General features: G+C 35.1%; 1 long non-coding RNA gene across 1 annotated transcript; it reads left to right on the top strand.

The window, feature by feature from the left end:
• Positions 1-4,273: 4,273 nt before the first annotated feature.
• Positions 4,274-9,420, top strand: LOC116244289 (uncharacterized). Its single transcript, XR_004170155.2, has 3 exons — positions 4,274-4,414; positions 7,828-8,037; positions 9,244-9,420. It is a non-coding gene; the product is annotated as an uncharacterized LOC116244289 (long non-coding RNA).
• The last annotated feature ends 8,514 nt before the right edge of the window (positions 9,421-17,934 follow it).

Here is a 17,934-nt window from a genome sequence, read left to right as displayed (position 1 = left end):
CAGAGACACGTGGAAGGGAAGTCTCTATGCTGTTTATTTGTGCACTTGTGGATGAGAAGACCACAGAAAATACTTTAGGGCCAGAACTTAATCCTGTTACATTTGCATGTATTACAAACGTAGAAAATCAGAAACCAGATTCACACTCAAATGGGCTGGTGGCAGAAGGCAGCAGCCTGTGGATCCTAGAAGGATAAGAGGTGCTACAAAGGGGAACACTACACGTAGTGCTAGGAAGCAACTAACCCAGAGCTTCTGAAGATACTTCATACCATTAGGGAGGCCAGTGCAGCAAAGAGTCAAAAATGCACTTGATTAAAACATGCCTTGAATAGCTTCTTTTCAGAGCTAGAACTGGAAACTAATATTTCATCAGAAGAATGCTAGAGTTTGCTTATCCCAGAGTCTAAGTCTTGTTTCTGTAGTTTATATGGCAGGTAGATTGCACTGTCTTCACTGGGACAGATTGCCTTATCTTCTTTTTATAGATGGAGAACATCTTTGAGTATTTCAATCTCTCTTTTACTACATCTCAAGGCTTGACTGTTGCTTGCAAACTCAAAGAGGAGGCTCTGGGAATGCTGGAAAGTTCTGAAACAAGTTTGCAAACACATCATGCACAAAAGCCAGAGTAAATGATTTTTGTATGATTATTTCCAAGAGTATCTTCATTCAAAATAGAATTAAAAAAAAGAAAAAGAAACACTAGAACACTAGAACAGGTAATAAGGATATAATGGTGAAAAGGAAGGCCATCAAATTTGTTTTCTGCACCCAGCTAAGTAAATGACAAACACTTTCACTACATTTACTGCATTTTCTTTCAGCATCTTCTTTGTACTGAAATGGTTTATCTGACAAATGGTTGCTCATCATGTGCTGATTTATCAGAAGGGTATTGTTGTAAAATAGCCTTCTCAATGATGCAGTGGTAATTTAAGGAGGAAAAAATAAAAAATAAAAAACCAAAGTAACCATTATGAAGTCAGCAGATCAAAGCTTACTCTTAACTCACAAAGCTAATAAGAACTTTATATAAAGTTAACATAGGCTAATATACAGATGAGAATAGTGGTCCATTATTTGACTTACAATAACCATGACACATTTTTCTTATCAGGCACTACAAAAAGCTGTGTTACCTTAAATTGATTATTCTAGTCAAAAGCTTAGTGGTGAAGAAAAAATTGTGTATGATTCCCTACATTTAAAGTTAATATGACAGTAAAGTTTTATTATAATTTTGGCCTTAATACTACAAGGAAATATGCCAGCTGCAGTAGTTTCACTGTGGGATTAACAACTTCAGTTGTTAATATATTTTTTAATGGATCTTTTTCCAACAAATTCAATCACTAACCTGACTTAGCTCAAATATATGCCATGAGCATGTTATACTTATCAGACATTTATTTTTTCTTGTGTCTGAGGGAGCTGCAAAATGTGTTATAAAATCAATATACATGTTCGGTTTTGATTTCACTTGCAGACAAATCAACTGGACATTCTCTTCTGGCACAGAGTGTTGGTAATTGGGCTTCTAATTACCTTTGTGGTACTCAGCTAACATAGGGATTAGTGCTACATGTTGGTCTCCTCATTTGACTCAAATTCTGTAGCTTCTTCTTAAACAGAGTACAAAGGAGTTTAGCATGGAAACTGAGCAAGTAGAGGAAGTAAGTCCTCTTTTACTGTCTGCTGCATAGCCTTGATAATAAAACAGTATTGGAAGTTAACTCTTTTTTGCTTTTATCTAAATTAGCTCATATACAGTATATCACTGATCACACGTAAAAGAAAAACTTTGATTTCTAATCTTTAATTGAAACTTTGATTTCTAATCTTTAATTGAATTGATCTTTAAAAAGATCCAGAGGTTTCCTTTTGGCAGTCTTGGTAAAGCCAGCTCTAATTTCCTAGGTGATTATTGGAGAAAACAAGGCTCTTCTAAGGAATTACCCAACATTTCACAATGTTCCAGAGCTCTAATATTACATCCAAGGTTAGAGTACCATGTGGGGATCCATGTCATTATTTATTTTCCCTAGAAACTAATATGAATGCTTCCATGTAACTGGGTCTCAGTAATTTACTGTGGGTGGTCATGGTTGTTCCCATTTTGAACTTTTTTTTTTTTTTTTTTTTAAATTTTGTTAATCTTCTGCAGCTTTGAGGGGTAAGTATGGATGTAATTGGTGCAAAAAAACCCAGTCCCATATCGTTGGAATGAGTAGCGCTTTATGAGTTAAAATAGATTGGATTATCACAGAGTAGAAAATGTCTGCATGTTTTTAGGCGTAACTTTTTGTCAGCAGTAGAGTAAGGACATTCATATTTAAGAGATGCTTAGGGTGCCTGTAATTATATTTTGCTTTTCCTGAAAAAGTCTTGTCTCAGCACCAAGAACTGATTACCAAGTTGCTTCTCACGCCATGATCTCTGAGGTCTGTGAGGTGAGGGTAACAGCTATGTTCCCATTGAACAATGTCTAGATTTTAAAAGCAGCACCCCATGGGCTTGAAATCTTTCACCATAGCTGAGGTCAATAGGTGGACATTGTTCTTTGCTATACCTCCTGTGTACAAACATTGGTAGGAGGCAATTATGCCATTATAAATAAGTAGTATCTTTTTCCTTGAATTGGTATTTAAAATGAAAAAGGTCTGTCAAGGCTCTGCAAGACGGCTTCAGATCTGTCTTCTGCTGATCACAATTTAGAGATCAAAGGTAGAGTTATCCCTCTGCAAGAAATCACCAGCACTTCATTTTCTGATTGTACCTCTAATAAGTGTATTTCTTGAGTTAATTATTTACTGACTATAACCTAATTTCTTATATGCCACTGTCAAAAATAGAACAAATTGGTGGGCTGGCCCTGAGTTCCTGCTAGCCAGAGAGTGCAAGATGATGCTACAGATGGCCAGCTTGTTGATGGATGTAATTTATCTTCTTCAGTTTAGTTTCTTTATTTTCTAGCACAAAACTCCTCTATGTGAACATATTTTGCCTCCTTGCCAAACTTGTGGCCACTTACAGTTACACATCTACTGACATATTAATATTTTCTCTTGGCATCAGCCTTATGTTTATTTTGTTCAGATATGCAGCTTTTTATTTGCAGCATCTGTGCATTTTTAATCAATTTATTATCAGTATATAGCTCCTCTTTTTGTAAGATAGGAAAAAACAGCTAAATTGAATTAAATTATATTATACATGAATAATAGGGTTAGTCCTCTGTAAGTCTTCTCTGCTTATTGAAAATAATAAACTTCTCCCCTTCAGTCTTCCTTTTCAACTGATCTTTGTCAGTTGTTTTTCAAACAATCTCTTCAGAGGACAAAGGAAGGAACATTAGAGCAATGTAGTTGCTCTTGTAATGCTCTTGGCTGTTAATTTATAATTACTTTTATTATTTTTCATCCTAATTTTCTTTGTTATTTCCTGGTGTTTTTTTTTTTCATATCCTAAGTTGATAGTTATATCAAAGATACTATTATTTCATCACCTTCAATATATAATTGCTTGATACACTCTGAAATAAGTCCCTGGAGTGTCTATGATTAATTTGTTTTTATTATGCTTCTTCAGTATTACAGAGGAAACAAATATTATGGAGAAGAGATGCTGAATCTCAGTAGGTGGCCCTGTTATGTTGTTTCTGAAGTATGCAGGATTGCATATGATTCTAGGCTTGGTAGTGATCTTTGAGGACTATGCAGGACAAAGTTTTTTTGGCTTGGATGATTTTCCTACTGCAGGTTTTACACATTGTCTGATTTATGTGAGAAGATTCTATTTGCCTATTTGCTCCAAGGATTTTTCCCTTTACAGTTTTTTCATTCTTTTTACCATATTCCTGTCCCCTTCCAGCTTCTTCCTGAATACTGATATCTCTAAATATCGTCTTCGCAGCACCTTGGCAAAGAAGGTGGAACATGACAATACAAAACCTCAGAAAAGAAATGTAAAACTGCTATCATTTTTGAAAGGTCTTGGCAAATGGGAGAGGCGCTTGAAGATTGGAGGATAGCCAATCTCACTCTAAACTTCAAAAAGAACAAGAAAGAGGATCCAGGAAACTACAAGCCAGTCAGCCTCGTCTCCATCCCTGGAAAGGTGATGGAATAACTTGTTTTAGATACCCTCTCCAAACAGTAGGAAGAAAAGAATGTTGTCAGGAGTAATCAGTATGGATTCATAAAGGGGAAATCATGCTTGACCAACCTAGTAGCCTTCTATGATGTCATCACTGGCTGGGTAGATGGTTGGAGAGTAGTGGATACTGTCTGCCTTGACATCAGCATGGTCTTTGACACCATTTCCCACAGTGTCCTTGTTACGAAACTTATTATGTAGAGGATAGATGAGTGGATGGTGAGGTAGAGTGAAAAATGCACATAGCATTTTTTAGGTATGCCATAAGATGTCATCTTTCCTGATTTTTAGCTACTTGTATACTGAATTACCTCACTGTTCTGACTGTATAAACACATGATTGAAGTTTCATGTAGGTTTATTTATTGTGATCCATTCTTTAAATTACTATTAATTTAGAGCAGCCCACTCTAGGCCTAGGTGTCTCCATAGTAGAATGACTGAAAGGGCAAGAGAGAATTTCTATGTCGAGGTCAGTGTAAACAGGCTAGAAGACAGCAGACAGACCCCTCTGAAGATGAACTTCAAGTAAGAAATTGTGACCAGATTTCAAAGGGTCTGCCACGTAGTTATGGACCCACGCTGACATCTTTGATATGGTTCCTGCAGTATTGCTTTTCCACTGAAGTAGTGATATGTTCTGGCATGTTGTTTAAGCAGACCTTTCTCCAGAGACAGAAGGTTGTTATCACCATTTGTCAGGGGAAGAAACTAAAGTAGGGAAAATGAGATACAGTGCTGTGATCACACAACAGAGACAAGAATGGTATCTAGATTTCCTAAAGGTGATCTTTCTTGCATGCCTTATACACTCTCGGGTGAAGGTTTTATTAGAACAATACGTCTTTTCTTCATTACGTTGATATTGTCCAGATGATTATGTACTTAACAGATATTCAGTTTTCAGACCTTCATAACTTCAGGAAACAAAAACAAATTTATTTTGGAGATGAAAGCATCCAATATCTATCAGAAGTACCCCTATATAATATCACTTTTCTTTAAACATACTTGTCTGAAAGACTTCAAAAGCATAGAAGAATGTGAATATCCTTCCCTTCATTCAACAAACTTTTTTCAAGTTTATTATTGGATGAAAAGAGAATAATTTTTTTCAATACAACTTGTGAAAAGAACTGATAACTAGATAATAGAAAATTCTGCAATGAATACATTGCAACTTTAATAGTGTTTTCTATTTCTTTTTACTATGCAGTAGACCTGGTGTTTCTGGAAATGGGCTTAAGCAAAGATCCAGATAGAAATAAGTGATAAGAATAAATGGGGATTTCTGAAGGCAGCTGCAATCCCAAACAAAATTGAGGTCAGAATTTCATTACTTCTGATTTCTCAAATTTTCTAAGTAAACTCAGGATGATGAGATCTCCTTCAGACTTCACAGAGCTTTTCATGAATATTATATCTTATACAGTCACAAAAACTCTATGGATTATAATAATGACAAGTATATACTTGATAATTCAAAAGAGACTGTATTTTTAGGCAGTTTGCTATGATCATTCCCTTCACACTTGAGTAATAACATACCTTATTTTGCATGGGTGCTCTCTGTCTGGTCATGAGACATCTTCAGAAAGAGCATGGGGCTTCAGATGCTGTTCTTTGCATGGACTTTTTACTACAATTGTAAAGACAATTACTTCTCAGCAGTAGCAATGAGTGCACTTTTTAGCAGATCTAATGCAGTTTTGGCAAACCTACTTTAAACCTTCATTACCAGTATATGCGTCTACAAGTGTAACCATGCTGAAATTAGAAATAATGAGATATTTCAATTGCAGTGCTTACTGAAAGAGCTTGCTACTTGGATTTTTAAAATCTTCCTTTGAATTCCAGCATAGTTTTTTTTATGACCCGTTTATCTTTGAGAAATTAATGTCTAAATATGCTTTTAGAGGTATCAATGAGAAAAGGCTATTTTTTTAAGTGTAAAGTTAAGCATTTTAAGCACAGCCTCAGATGGAAAATTAGTTTAAGTAAAATAGAAACAAGAAAATATGGTGTGTTATATCGTTTACCTTTAGTCGCTGTCTGATTTGTTTTTTAATATTACTAGAAGGCAAATAATAATTATTTCACTTAAACAATCTTTTCATACTATTTCTCAGTATAGACAATGAACAGTTAATTGCTAATGATGGACTGCCTATAAAGCAAAATTACATTCCTGTTTCTTTGCTTGTGTTTGCATTTTCCTTCAAAAGGGAATATGCTAGGTGTATTTCAAGATTTAAAATATTTAACCTTTATTTTGCAAGCCATGACATAGGATCAGTGATTCAAAAATCTCTGGACAACTGATTTTGCAGCCAGATATCTCCCTTTTCAGGTGATCTGTTCTAACATGGGGCTGAACACAAAAATGGAAATTGGTATCTTAATGTCTATTTCTGTTATTATTCATGGGAAGAATTTCAGTATTGCAAACCTCAAACTTTTTAATGTACTGAAGTTTTTACTATTCTAAGCATGCTGAAGAGGAGCAATGAATCCCCTAAGTTGCTTTCTCCTGTGTTCTTTTATTCTGTAATATCAAGCAGATGTAACATCAAGTAGATGCACCATCACTGGCAGAACATGAGAGAAAAGTCTGGCGTTCAGCTTACTTTGCTCTAATGTCCTTAACAAAAGGTTAGAAAAAAAAAAAAGCAAGTCTAAACCCTTTAGTAATAAAATCAAGAATGAGAAGTGTCCTAAAAATGATAAAATGCAGGATGCCATCTTCCTTCTTTGCCATTAACTATCTTCAAATATAGAGTCCCTGTTAAGGCAGGCAGGCAACATATGGAGGAATGTATTTCTCATGTTTCTTTCCATTGTTTTTTTTTTATCCATTATGAAAACTGGAACTAAATGCTCAGTGCTTTTTAATTTTTATTTATTTACTTACAGAAGAATCAAAGCTAGGAGTCTGACCTGACACAAAGGGAGATAGCAAGTTATCTTTCTATGATTTTGTTACTGTCAGCTTATGCATTTAATTCCTTTCCTTGGGATTGTTCTAATATGTTGCCCTTTTATTTTAATTCAATAACTACTAAGATTCCTGACAGAAGGTTAGAAATCAAGGTTAACAAGTAACAAATTACTCTAAAATAAAAATGCCACAAAGTCTCTGTGGAATGCAGCTCCAGACATCGGTTACTCAGGATCAATTTTTCATTAAATTCTGCAAATGATTTTGAACCTTTCTGCTGCCTCTATGAAGGACCTGGATTTTTTTAATCAGTAGCCAGAAGATGGAGCTCTTTTAATAGACCACGATACTGGAATTTGGAAAAAAAAAAAAAAAAAAAAAGAAAGAAAGGAAGAAAGAAAAAAATTATATAGGAAGGCTTTAGAAAAACATTAGAAGTTTTTCTTTTCTTCTTATTTTTTTTTTTTTTTTTACTGAGACTTACTACATGTACTTTAACCAAGTAAAGATTACAGTCTACTGCTGTAAATCTGAGAAATAGATTCTTATATTAACTATATTTTCAGATTTTAGTTTAAATCATACATTTTAAATTCCCTTCTTCCTCCATCTTTGAAGTTTTCCTAACTTTCCCGAGTAGGCCAGAACTTTCCCTTCAGTCTAAGTTATGTGGAGCTGCAAAAGTTCAAAGTAAGCAAAAAATTTACTCCAAATCCCTTTTCTATGCTCAGGGTTTCAGCAGCAGAGCTGCACTCTGTGGAACTGCATGGCTGTCAGACTGAACTTATTTCACTGACTCCACTGACAACTGCAAGGCAGATGGGCTTCAGTTTGCCTGACATAAGCCACCCAAGATGGTAGAAAGTGAGAAAACTCAGCGTGTAAAGGTATTCCTTTGTCTCTCCTGCTGCATTGGACATGGAGGAAAGACGGATAATGAGGTGAGACGAGGCATCTAACTTTATCTGTCTTAAGGTTTGGCAGAATTAATCCAGAAGTCTTATTAACAGAGTCTGTAATAAATAAATAAATAATGAATCTCTATGCACTGCATTGATTCCTGATTCTTCAGTGAACACAACAGAATATAAGAACAAAATTCAAATGTTAGGGAGACAGCTTTGTAAATTGGAAAGTGGAAAAAAAAGTGGTTATTTTACATACGGTGTCATATCCCAGTTTCTCCATTTAAAATTGATATCAAGTCAAGCCTAGATGGAGGAATCACAAAATGCACATTGTTACTTTATATCATTAATCATAGAGTGTTATTGAGAGTGGAAGGATAATGCACCAAAGAATTCTCATGCTGATAAAGTCCTTTCAGAAATGCAGACCTCCACATCTTGCTTGGAATGACAAGGTTGTCTATTTCTTCTATTTTAGGGTAACTTCTTTTATTTGTATGAAAATTAATCTGCTTTTGTGATCATTCTGTCAATAGCTTTCAGACAGTATGTCAATCAACCTGGATTGTGTTGAGAGTCACTTTAGGCCTGAATTTCAAAATTGAATGTGCGTGTATTGTGTGCTTGTGTGCATTTTGGCCAGTATTCTGATGCATGATGGTAGCAGTCCCAACACAGCATTTATACTCTGTGGATTATTCATTTTCCAAAGCCTTCAGCAGTGGTAAACAATGCCAGTTTTGTTCTATAATGTCTCCTCTTTGCATCATGTTTCTGTGGATGTACTTAAAGGCCTTTTGCAGATCTGCCATACATTTGGGGGAAAGGCTGGTGATTCACATACGCTATTTTGTCACTTTCACTCCCTTTCAAGTCATTGGAAAGTGAAAAGTACTTCTCAACATTTAAAGCTGGGTGTTTTCGGAGTGGATGTTAGAGCACTGAATGAGAAGCTTAATTACTGCTTGCTCTGTATTGATTCTAGGGGAGATTATGCACCTCAGTTTAAGCCAAAACTTCTGACAAGCCTCCTGCACCCCCATATGTCTTCCAAGCGCACCCTGTACCATACACTGTGAATCTGCACTGTGATTATGGGCTTCAGCTCTGCTCTGATTGACACTGTCTTCTGATATGAAATGAAATTTTGAAATGAATGTAGAGAAAAAAATTTAAAAGACATAGTAATCTTTGCAGCCAGTTTCCGAAACCTCCATTAGCTTTGGATCTTTTCCATAGGTTTCTCTAGTAGCAGCGAAAGGATCACATCTACTGCACTGGAGAATACTTACTTGACAGTAAATGCGCCTAATGGACACACGCCAGAGGATTCAGCAGGAATGCGGGTGCTGTCCACCCATAAGTGATGGAGGATAATGATGACAGGGAGAGTGTGTGTATTATTATTAAAGGCTTTTATTACTTATGGCTCTCATATTTGTGCTGACACATCTCCTTGCAGTGTCTTAAGTAATGCTATATCAATCTCCTTGCAATTGCACAACCATATCATTTATTCTGCTGGATAGTTAAGTTTTCCTGTAATTTTCTGAAGGGCTTTCTTAAAGAAGGTTAAAGTTACAATTTCTTGGATTTTAAGCCCTGTGCTCAAAATGCAAGTACAGTGTAGCACCATTTTTCCCTACTATTTTCTTCCCTTTGGCCTAACTAGAGCTATCTTGCAGGCTGATTAACAGGTTGCAGGATTTTTGGCAGTGTTGCCAGTATTGAGCCTTGTAATTACAAGGTTTGTGTTTTTCTTCTCATGCATCTCTCCCACTTTATGAATGCTGCTATTACCTTTCGTAAAAATAAATCCCACCCATGTACTTATTGTATCTGCTAGATTTCACTAGTTATTTACTTTGTTTATTTGAAAAAGTATTATAAAATCAAAGTCTTGTCAAATTAAGGAAGAATATAAAAGCAGTTTTCGGTATTAGACATATCAAGTAGTACTACTGTTTGAAAATTGATGCTTTTCCACAAACTTAATCTTATTTATGAACTATTTTTTCTTTCTTATTAGTTATGTAAAAGACCACAGGATAAAAGAAATAAAGTCAACTTGCTATAAAATAAACAAATTCCACCAGCAAAGCTTGGAGGAGAACAAAGTAAAAACACATTATTTTCTCAACGCCTTCTTTGCCTATACAAGTTGTACAACTGTGACTGCAGTCCAAGAGTTGTGTAACCAATCTGCTAAGCATCCAGTTAAATTGCTATCAAGGGCAGCAAGAGGAGTACATTTTTAGCGATGCTTTTCTTCCAATATAGCTGTTCACAAGAGTTCTGCCATTTTAGTTGTTTAATTATTTTCATTTTAAAGCACATTTATATCCCCTACCAAAACAATTACAAGAGTAGCAAATCCGCAGGTTAATTAGTGCTAGTTTTCTTCTATTACAATATTTTCAAGTGTTACTGTATAAATCATCAGTTGAATTTTTCAGGAGGAGATTTTTTAAGCTAGAGTATGGAATATTAATTTCTCTCAAGTGTTTACATCTGGCATAAGCTGGAAAATAGCTTTTTCCTGTCAGGCCTCCCATTACTCTTTGGAGAAAGGCTTCAGACCAAGGATTTGTGAAATAGCTGGTTGTTGCCTGAAAAAGCAGGGGTGAAATAAGAACCCTGTTAGGCAAGAAAAGTAGGATAATCAAGATGAAAAAAAAAAGATAGCTAATGTTTTTGTTTAATACATTATAAAAACCAATAATATGAATGTAGTAAGATAGCAGCCCTTTTGGGAGAATGACAAGTCATTGACTGCAGTTCCTTTACTATTTTTAGTGAATGCATTTTGTGTTAACATGCAGAATAGATACGTACTATATTTTTTCAGGTCATGTAGCTGCCTAAAAAACCACCATAAGCCTAGAGTGGTAATCTAAACCATGATTCTAATAGTTTGGAATTAGCTTACATGTTTGTTACAGGATTGTGAGAACATTCTAGATACTGGCTCTACAAAATTTCATTAAAATATACTCACAATTTTACCTTAACCATGCAATATATTTCTTTTATTTTATTTTTTTTTCCTAAAGAATAAATTCCAAGAGATTTCAGGAGTCAGAACTGGATTGATTTTCAAGGTTCATTTGTCACTGTGAACAGAGATTAGAGCTCAGAGAGGAGTGATTCATGATGTCTGTGCTCACTGCAGCATGACTGACAGTTTGCAAGCAAAGAAAGACATACTTCTCTTTTCCTTCAGGAAGTCATCAGAGAAAAGGACATTTTACCCAGCTAGACTAGGGTGGTATTTTGAAAAAGGTTGCGTCCATTTTTCCAGTATCATGAACACGAATACCATGTAACCTGTACATCCAAAACAACACTGTCCCCAAAGTTAGAGCGTTTCGTGCTGATGAGGGAGTACATTTTCTCCCTCAGTTTGGACTTCATATAGAGCCTACTTTGAGCAATGCAAGAACTCTGACTGGCTTTTGTGGAATTTGGATCTGCTTAAAATCTGCCCTGCTAAGTTTTTGAAACAATGTGGCTTTCTGTGTCCTCAGTGACAGATATTGACGCTACTCATTTCACCTCCTCTTTTCAAAGAAATTCTCTTTGCACAGTTTTCAGTAATTTACTTCTAACTTATATTGTGAGATGTCTTTAAATTTACTTGCCTAACTTTGAGCACAAAACCACAGAAATCCTTTCTAGAGCTGCTAAAAAATATTCCAGTTATTTCAACATAAGATTAAATTTATTATCCTCCTGCAGAAAGGGAAACATATTTCCCTCATCTTCTTTTTTTTTTTCCCCATTATTGCATGATTATAGTCAAACAGAAATTGTATTTCTCCAACTTTTATGATCCAAACTGCAGAAAAATATAACTTCTCTGCTTCCAAGGCTGTGGCATTTTTTATTGCAGTTGCATTAAGGTGAAATATCACTGAATTTACCATGGACTTGGGTTGGTTGCCATGAGATGCTATGTAAGTCGTTGTGGCTCTTTCTTCCCAGTTCACTACTCTATTTACTTTTTTTCAGTTTCACATTATTAAAAATATCAGCTAATATAGACCCTTAGAGATGCATAGAGAAGCCAGATATCCCAGAAAATTCAAACAATTCAGGATATATCTCTAGTTTTATAGTTTAATTAAGTTTTGATTAATTGGATTGATTTTTCCCAAGTCTGATCTTGGGCTATGGAAAATCTTTCTTGTTACAAAAGTTGTACAAAGGCTAATATTGCAGCACTGGAACTAGTTGATTCCTGCACACAGGGTAGAGGTTGTTCCTTCTCTTTGGATAAAACATAGTGGAGGGGAGACAGAATTTTTTTGAAAGCTTCAGCCTCCATAGAGCGGCAAGAAACTGAAGAAAGTGGTGCTCAATTACTGTGGCTGATGCAGAATTTTTAGAACACAAGGGCATGTATAATTTAGTAGTGACAGCAGTAAAGGCAGGAGAAAGAAATTTACTTCAAAGAACAGAGGAACACAGGGAAGGATGTGTTTTAGAAGCAAACTAGGCAGTTCTGTCTGGCAGTGGTGCCTCACAGGATTCAGATGCAGAAAGCCGGACTCTTCTATTGATTGCTGACTGATCTGTATTTTTCTTCTTGTCAAAGTTAGCATATGCTCAGCTTTCACATCTAAGATCTGCCTTTAACTTTAAACAAGTAAAAGGTTGGATGATTCCTCTCAAAGAATTCGCTTTTCAAGAAAAATAAAAACAACATTCAAACAGAACAAAACCTCAATGCATGAATGCCTTTTCTTGTCTCTAAAGGTGTAGAACAGTCAATTTAACTATACAGAATCTTCTTTTAACCACATGGCAGTTGCTTTGCCTCCTCAAAAGTGAGAAGGTCTGAAAAGGCTCTAGCATAACTTCCCTGTAGCTACTTTGAGCGCCAGTTCTGGGGAAGCAGAAGGATCTTGAATGCAAAGGATATCAAAGCCATGGGAGGAGGTTTAAGAACCAGTCAGCAGTCACAAATTAATCAATCCACATACTGAGCAAAAGCAGAAATCACCACTGCAAATGCAAAATGTCCAAGTTTATTTTTTTCCCAGTTAATTTAATTTAAGCATTTACCTTGAAAGGCCCTTGCCAGCCTTACTGACCATAGTAATAATGAAGTGATTTTTGTCTTAAGAAGGCTGTAGTTTTCAATAATTTTTTATTCCAATTAAAATTGGCATTGTCTATTAAAACCAAAACCAACTGCAGCTATATTTTTGATGCTGTACTGTGGTCAATATATACCATTTTATAGTGAATACTTACATTGTAAAATGCAGTTATTATGTAGTAGCTGTTAAAAGTCAATGTGCGTAAGGCTATAACTTATAAAAGTATGAAAGAACAATTATTTTGCCTTTCTAGATATAGGGAATTATTGCCATACCTCATATGCCGACTCATAAAACTTGTGTATATTAATTATACAAAATAAGCTTTGAAAATGTATATCATTGATGGTAAGTACAGTTCCAGAAGAATAGTCCTAAGCCTTCCTGTGTTATTCTATATAATTTTGAAGCAGTTTTACAAGCTTATTACAAATTATTTTGATCATTTGAATATGATGCGTTTTTATAAGGCAACATACAGAACCAAAGAATTCCAGACAATAAAAGAAAATTTTCCATGATATGAATCAGGAAGTAAATATAAATTTTTCTTTTTCTATTAGCTATAAGAATGTATTCTACCCCAAAGTTAGTTTGAGTAATTCTTTGAAATATACAATTCCAATCTGCAGAATTTTCTTCTTCTTCTTTTTTTTCCCTCATGACGTTCCCATTTTTTATTAATGTCTATTCAGAAAAATGAACTAGAAATTGATAATTGGACTTTACTCATTTATCTAACTATTTTAATTACTCAAGTCAGAAAATGTTTTACTGTAGTCTTGTGGGGCTGTGTTGTTGGCCAACACAGCTAACTAAACCACTATAGCATCATGGAGTAACATTGGCTGGGAAGTTCCTTCAGTCTGAATTTGGATTTAGCTATCTATGTTTGCTGCTGACTTGCTGACCACAGTTCCTTATTCAAATGGTGCTTAGATATTATTCCTTCGTTTAGTGCAAAATTACTGTGAGATTCCAAAGACAACAGCAAAAGTGTAGCTAGTTTACGCAAATTAGTTTTTATGTAGCATCAATATCAACAGGACCTCCAAGTCCTTAAGGGAGACACCAGTTCTAGAAGAAAAATGCAGAAATGTTGAGATTCAAGTCTTTCAGTTTTCTGCATTCAGTCAGTTTCCTTTTAACTGTTAATTAGAATGTTCGTGCAAGAGACCATTCACTTTGAAAGTATTCAAGAAGCTGTAGAACTGATGGGAATTACACCCTTACACACGATCTGAAGACTATTTTCAGATTGTTTTCACTACAGTGTATTCATTCCTGGCAAGTTACTATTCATTTTAGTATGAAAGTAATAGCAGAGTGATAAAAGATAGTTAAGATCACTTTGTATATTCTGGAAAAAATATATATTTTAGGGAATTGCATCAGATATTTTTTCTTAAAAGCAGTACCTACAGCAAAACATCTACCCTTCTTGGAGCCTCAGAACTAAAAGGTAAGATCTGAGTGATTACATCTCTGTGCATATTGTCATTATTTTGTCGTTATGTTGTTAGTTCCACTGAGGCCAACAGCTACAAATAATAGGTTCCTAATGTCCTTAGAATACCAGTTGCACAATACATTAATTGTTACAATATATGTTGGGTTTCCAGCCTAGGTGGAAGGTTACTCCTCTGATTTCAGCTGCATGGTTACAGAATATCTAGTTCTTTACTTCTCACTCTGTTATTATTCTTTCACTCATTCTGCCTCCTTTCTTGCAGTCTCAGAAGAATGGTGTTTTCTTTTGTTCAGTTGAGCATGAAGTTACAAAAGTAACATTTCAGCAGGGATGAACTTGGGGAAGAAACTTTCAAAAAGCCTGAGAACTGGCCTGTCACCAAAATCCTGAAGATTTTTGTCAACTTCTGGATTTAGACCAAAATTGAATACTTTTTAAAATCTTCACCAATAGTTCTTTCATCCTCTTTTGCTTGTCATACATCTTCCTTCCATCCTAAGTTCCAACTCTCTCAATAAATTTGTTGTAAGAGCTTCTCAGAGCATATGTACCTTTAACTGAAATTTGCAGAATATAAGCAGTAAGTGCTTTTATTTATACACAGAAGAGGCAGTATGGTTTTTACCAAAAGTATTTTACAACAGCATCTCTTGGAACATCAATCTCACATGGTTCAAGAGTCTAGATGCAGAATTCTAAATGTTGTTATTTCAATCTCTAAATCTTATTGCATCCACTAAATAAATGAAACACTACATAAAGATATTTTTACAATTATACTGAATGCATATATGGATGATTTTCTTTCAGATGTGTTTTTTTTTTTTTTTTTTTTTTTTTTTTTTTAAAGTTCAGTAACTTATCTATCGATTTGTTTTGACTTAAATATTCTGACAATATAAAAATTTCACAATCATATTAGACTGATTTTAGTAGATAATATTCTTAAAAAAGGAAGTGGATATTTCACTGCTGTATTTACTTTCATGTACTGAATACAGAGAAATAATTTATTGGAATTAAATGTTGACTAAATGTATAAAGTAGGATATGATCCATTTGAATGTCAAGTCATTTGTATGACTTGTAGATTTCATTTTATATATATATGTATGCACACATACACATGCCTTTCTATTCATTACCTTTTATTCTCTTTGTTGCCTCTCTCATTCCCTGAGATTTCATGTTGGGAAGCTACATCTAGACACCATCTGCTCAGGAAACTGCTGCAGAAGTTTTACATCATCCTCTGCATGGTACAATCATAGATGCTAACATTGCCAGAATGTGCATCTGTGAGAGACATGCAGGTTCAGAGACTCATTTAGCAAATATAATAGGGAGGATACAGATGCTTGAACACAGTATCTAGTGACATTTTAGACAGCCCTAAGTATATTGCCTGGATTCCAGACAGCTCACTGGTGGGATGTATGTTTTGCAGGAGCTATATTATATCTGTCAGCCATATGGAGATTCTCTTGGGCAATTGAAGTATCCCTAGACATTCATATTTAGACAAGAGAATCCCACACAATTAATCCACACTCTTCTGTAGGGTTTTTAAGGGGATGGGGAGAGCAATGGTACACCCACACAATAAGATATAAGAATTCTAAAGGCTTCTAACAGCCATACTGAAGAATTATTATCAAAAGCACCATTGCCCCCCCCCCCCCCCCCTTCCCTCCTCCCAAGTATTTCATTCCTTACTTGTTTTTGAACAAAATTAGTAAGGTAAGTTTTTTCAATGTGACTTTGCAATCCAAGTTAATTCACAACCTGTCAGAAACCATTGCTTAAAATAACTGGCTCTAGAGGTTTTCTACTCTATCTTAAAATAAGTAAATAAGAAAATACATAATATAAAAATAGCTCTACTTTCATTTTAAGCTCACAGTTCTGAAGATTTTTGCCTATTAAAAAGTATACATATTGATTTACAATGGCCTATTTCTTTTGATATTTTATATGCAAATAATGTTACAATTATTATGGATTAAAATACGGTACTGAAAATGACTAATTGAGGCTCCTGATCATTAAAAGTATTTGAGCTTTGATGCTTAAAGAACCACTGGACTTAGATTCTGTACCTCTAGTGTACCCAGAAGGCTCATCAAGAAATCATATTGTACTGTTTTGGGTTTTTTTAAACTTTACCTTCATGCAGTGTCAGCTCCCAAGATGTTATCCAAATAGCTCATTCAGGGATGAGTTTTTTCACTCATGTTGATTGAAATTCAAAGACCAGTTTTTTTGGATTCTTGTTGTTTTTTTTTTATTTCTCCTTTCCAGTCTCACCACAAACTGTGTTTCTCCAGCCCAAATAGTTACAGAAATCTGGCATGGTAAGGGGAGACTGTTGGAAAGCTATGCTTTTTAAAGGTGGATGTTCTACTGCTACAACATAAAGATACTCTTTTTCTGGTGCTTGATGTGCCTGGGCAGTGAACAGCTGTATCAGGCGTTCTGGATGATTGATAGATTCTTTTATCTCAGCTGGGGGAAATGGTATTATTTGTTAAAGAGCTCTGTCTGTGTCTGTGCACTGAACTTTTTCAGGGACTGCTGTGACCTGAACATTTCTGTAGAGTACAAGGAGTAGGAAGCTGCAGTTTTGATTAACATCAATGAGACAGTAAAGTACTGGAGAGAATGTTTGTTGATTTCAGTCCTAAAACCACAATATGTCAAACAGAAAAAGTTTTAATCAGAGTGCAAATTCTAGTTTTTGATTCTACTTCACCAGAAATTACTAGCATAACTTCTTTTGATATCAAATAGAAGCAAAACCATCATAATGATATTTTTTTCCTCTGCCTATTGAAACTAAATAAAATTACATTCTTTAGGAGAAAAGCCTGCTTGAAATAATAAGTCAGTTCCATTGTTGAGCTACCTTGCAGTTAGCTTGCAGGGCTACCAGTACATTTCCAGAGTGACTTTACAGTGAACTGCATATTCTGCTTAGAAAAGAGTTGATGCAGTTGAAGACAGAAATCAGCTTGTTTAAATAAAAGGGAGGCTTCAGAAAGCACTTTGAGAATCCTGCTTTTTTTTTTTTCTTATGGAGTACATTTGCTTTTGTCACTGTAGTCACTAACTTAGAGTCACCATGGAGGTAAAAACTGGTTCTTTAAGATTTCAGGGGATACTGAGTCCACTACAGTGATCTGACAGAGAATCATTTATGATTTTTTTTTTTTTTTGTAAGGAAAGCAGAGTTTCTTGAGGGAAATGAACTTGTTTGTTTGTTTGTTTATGAAAAATAATTCTCTAAATCCAATCTGGAGTCAGTGAGTGTACAGCGTAGGGTGACAGAATAAACACTTGTTTTGAGACACAAAT

Source organism: Phasianus colchicus, chromosome 1, assembly GCF_987193195.1.
Source record: "Phasianus colchicus chromosome 1, bPhaCol1.hap1.1, whole genome shotgun sequence".
Lineage (NCBI taxonomy): Eukaryota > Metazoa > Chordata > Aves > Galliformes > Phasianidae > Phasianus > Phasianus colchicus.
Note: the sequence above shows the minus strand (reverse complement) of the source record. Positions and strands in the feature narration are given on the sequence as shown.